General features: G+C 34.9%; 1 protein-coding gene and 1 long non-coding RNA gene across 3 annotated transcripts in view; one reads left to right on the top strand and one right to left on the bottom strand.

Moving 5' to 3' along the window:
• LOC106464172 (myocyte-specific enhancer factor 2C-like) overlaps positions 1-3995 on the bottom strand; it is a 169503-nt gene that overhangs the window by 160530 nt on the left and 4978 nt on the right. The gene's annotated exons all lie outside the window — the stretch shown is intronic.
• LOC111086950 overlaps positions 245-3995 on the top strand; it is an 11041-nt gene continuing 7290 nt past the window's right edge. Inside the window, exon 1 of the long non-coding RNA XR_002611665.1 lies at positions 245-324. This is a non-coding gene — a long non-coding RNA (uncharacterized LOC111086950). The remainder of the gene's footprint in view (positions 325-3995) is intronic.

The raw sequence follows: 3995 nt of genomic DNA, 5'->3' as shown, positions 1-3995 counted from the left end.
GCCTTTGTTATGGTAGGTAATTCGAAAAAAAATAAAGTTTCTTAGTTGTAGAAGGTTTAAGAGGAAAGACCACAACATAATGAACTAATTCATCACAATACCTGAAAAATCTAACTTAACTTTTTTGAAAAATGAAATGGTCTCTCCTTTTACTTCCTATCAACAATCAAATATATTTTCTTGAATTATGAATGACACGAATGGATTGAAGTATCTAATTAAATTATCTCAAAATAAACCTTCATTTCGGTGCCATATTGAAATTAGCTTGAATTCTTCATAACCTCTGAATAGTGGGTGGCCCAACAGGTCACGGATGGTCTAGTTCCCATTATAATTAGACACAGTCGTGTACAAGTCACCAGGTAAGAAGACAGCCCTACAAGGCATCTAGTGCACGTGATCTGTATTGGAACCTCACGTGACTACCAAACAACAGCTGCTCGATATCGATTTGAGCGTCAATGCCGTAGGAAGTTTGAGGAATGGAAAAGGGCTGTAAAACACAAAAGACGAGAGTGTTCACTATTTTCTGGTTCTGAAATGCTGCAAAGATCGGTTAACAATCAACAGACGTCGCCATTTAATAATATATGACCATTAACAGATATACCCCCAAATGCTCAACTTACTAATATTAAAAACAATAACATGAAGCTGCACTGACACGATATGGCCCATACAGTATCCTCATTTGATGAATCAGTTTTAATTCAAGAGAAACATTACTGGTTCATATTTTGTCATGTAGTTTGATAATATAAATAGCGTCTCAGCCACGCACTACTATGTCTGTCCTATCCAGCCGGCCTGAAGAGCCCAGGAATTGGCCAAAATGCCTCGTCGGCACAGAATATTGGCAGATACAGTATGGTTGACATATTATATATGTATTTTTTTTCTTTTTTACTTTCACTCAGAAGAACTATTACTAATATAATCTTCTTTCGCCACTGTGGTTACTTGAAGACTAACTTGCTGGTTAACCAGTGTTTCTAAATAATACGGTTAGTTCAAAAAATTCATAGCATATATTGTGTTCAAACAAATAAATAATATAGTGTTAAATAATCCTTACAATACCTCAGATGTGTTGGGGCGTACATTTTATGAAAAATTACGCTTCACCAACTTAATACACACTGTAACAGTTGTTGTAAAGTGATTTGCTAACATCAATTATGTCTCAACCACTACTAACTATGTCTGTCGTACCCCGGTCCACTTGAAGAGCTTAGTATTATGCGACAGGTCTCGACGGCATTAGATAAAGCATATACGGAATGACTGGTGTACGTTACTTTCACTTAGTTGTTCTCATTAATAATAGTACCTAAAACATTACTAATTATATAGATCCGCTAAGTTGGTAACTACGTTTTATCATAATTTGATTGCAAGTATATTACTTTTCTCTAGGGTATATTTTCTCAGTTGATAAACGTTTAGTTTATCGAAAACAAAACAAGAACATGGCTAGGAATCATCATCTATGTGTATATCATAGGTAACCACTCGACAGTTGGTTTCATTCTACTAATGGCTATCAAAGTCTTGCTATTTGTACAAACTTCATGATTACCAGTTATTCAGTTACTATAAACAAAAACAAAAATTATGTTTATATAAAGTATCAGATACAAGATATACGTGTTAATATGTCTACAAGTATTTGATACTATTTCATGATATCTCTGCCCAGATATTTTCAAAATCAATCATTACATTCCCTAAAAATGATAAAATCCAAAGTTGTCTATTTTGGACCTTGACGTTCACACTGTATGTTGTTTCGCACTTGCTGCCTGTGTTGTTTCACAGTTAAGAAAATAGAATCAAAAACCGAATGTGTACAAATATATATATGTGTGTGTGTGTATATATTAAAACATTAACTCTTGTTTAATTAATTAATTAATTTCGGCTGACTGAAAATGTGAATTTACAGTTATTCATATTCAAGTGTATTGAAATGTTAGGCAACTTAACAGTAAATATATACATAAACTTTAAAAAGGTTGTATACTACATATTTTCGCTCGACTCGTAATCTGAAGGTCGCGGGTTCGAATCCCCGTCACACCAAACATGCCAACCTCCGCCTTTGCCTGGTCCCAAGTCCAGGATGAGAAAGGGGGAGGGTTGGGAGCGGGGCTAGCAACTCCACCCCGTAAAACCAACCTGCTACAAGTAACTGCAACAACACCTTTCGTTGGCGAGGTGTTGTTGCGGCCCTATGCTCCACTGGGAGTTTACAGGAATAAAAAAAAAAAATACTACATATTTAGGTAAATCATTTATTACCTTCTTAATCTCCTTAAAACACCTAAAACTGATCGAGTGAAGAAAGAAAAAAAAAAATACCAAAAGATTATGCTATTTTGTTCTATTTTCGCATAATGTATTAATCCAGGAATATGTGGACATCATCAAATCAGCCAAATTTTGTTTATTTTCATCGAATTTCTTATAATCAAGCAAACAATGAAATTCAAAATCACTTACAAATAATGTAGGATTCTATTTTTCGAATTCTTTGTTCTATTTAAGATGATGCTTTTGAATGGTATAAAGTAATACGCCATACATGCTACAATGTGTTGACAAAACTGGCTTTATATCGTAGCTGTAACTGTAGTTCAGCGCTGTTTCATTTGAACGCTTCTGTTCCAACACACACGCACACTATTATATTAAAAACACGAAACAGATTCGACAGAAGCATAGAAAACTTTTGTACGTTTCTTTTATTAGCGATGTCTGTACGTTTTATTGATATGGGATTGTCAGAATTCAGAAACTTTGGAGAAATAGATGGCCTCACCATTGTTACTGCTAACAACACTTTTAGGCGTTTCAATTGTGTTCTTTAAAATACGTGTAAAGCTAGTTGTATGCACTAAACTCGTTATTTTAATACTGACACTTTGGTGACGAGCAGAAAAGGGTCAGGGTTAAATCGCCCTATATCTTGTTTAATTTACTTGTATGAATGTCTATTTAAAATAACATATCGCATGTTAGTTGCGTTTTTAAATCCATATTGTTGGATACTCTACTGCATTATAAGAGTGATGAAACATGCTGGAAAAAGTTGTTTGTAAAATTATAGAAATATACAAATATCCAGTCTAATGATTCGAATCATGGTGACTTTTTAAGCTACATGCGTGAAGTATAATGAAATATAATAACAAAACATAATTTATGCACATTATACTTAACTAGTCCGATACGGTTTTCAGGATCCAAGTTTCTGAGGCTGATTTGGCCATGAAACGCATGTTTTGAAATGAAATATCATTTAAAGAATTCAAGGACTATTACGCTACAAATTATAAACGCAATTTTGTAGAAATTGTTAAAGACCTTGCTATGTATAATGTTTTTATATTCTGTGCAAATAATTGCATCTTTTCAGTGAATACGAGCACTTCCTTTTTCTCTTCCTCCCCCTTACGTTTAATATTCAGAATTTAATTTTGTTAACATAATACTACACGAGATAACAAACGGATATATGTATTAAATTTCTCGATTTTACTGCCACTGAACAAGTAGTTATCCTTCATTTATATATTTGTTATTTTCATATCGTAAGGAGGGTCGCCAAGATCACGTTTCAGTTAGAATGAGGCCCAATTATTCGGGTTTTAAATTCGAAAGTGTATATACAAGCCAGTAAGTAACAGGTTATGAGAAACAATGGTTTGTTTTTTTTTGTTTTTTGAATTTCGCGCAAAGCTACACGAGGGCTATCTGCGCTAGCCGTCCCTAATTTAGCAGTGTAAGGCTAGAGGAAAGGCAGCTAATCATCACCACCCACCGCCAACTCTTGGGCTACTCTTTTATCAACGAATATTGGGATTGACCGTCACATTATAACGCTCCCACGGCTGAAAGGGCGAGCACGTTTGGTGGGACGGGGATTCGAACTCGCGGCCCGCAGATTGCGAGTGGAGTTCCCTTGCCAGGCCAGAAGTAATGGTAAAGAC

Source organism: Limulus polyphemus, unplaced genomic scaffold (genome assembly GCF_000517525.1).
Source record: "Limulus polyphemus unplaced genomic scaffold, Limulus_polyphemus-2.1.2 Scaffold1578, whole genome shotgun sequence".
Taxonomy (NCBI): domain Eukaryota; kingdom Metazoa; phylum Arthropoda; class Merostomata; order Xiphosura; family Limulidae; genus Limulus; species Limulus polyphemus.
Note: the sequence above shows the minus strand (reverse complement) of the source record. Positions and strands in the feature narration are given on the sequence as shown.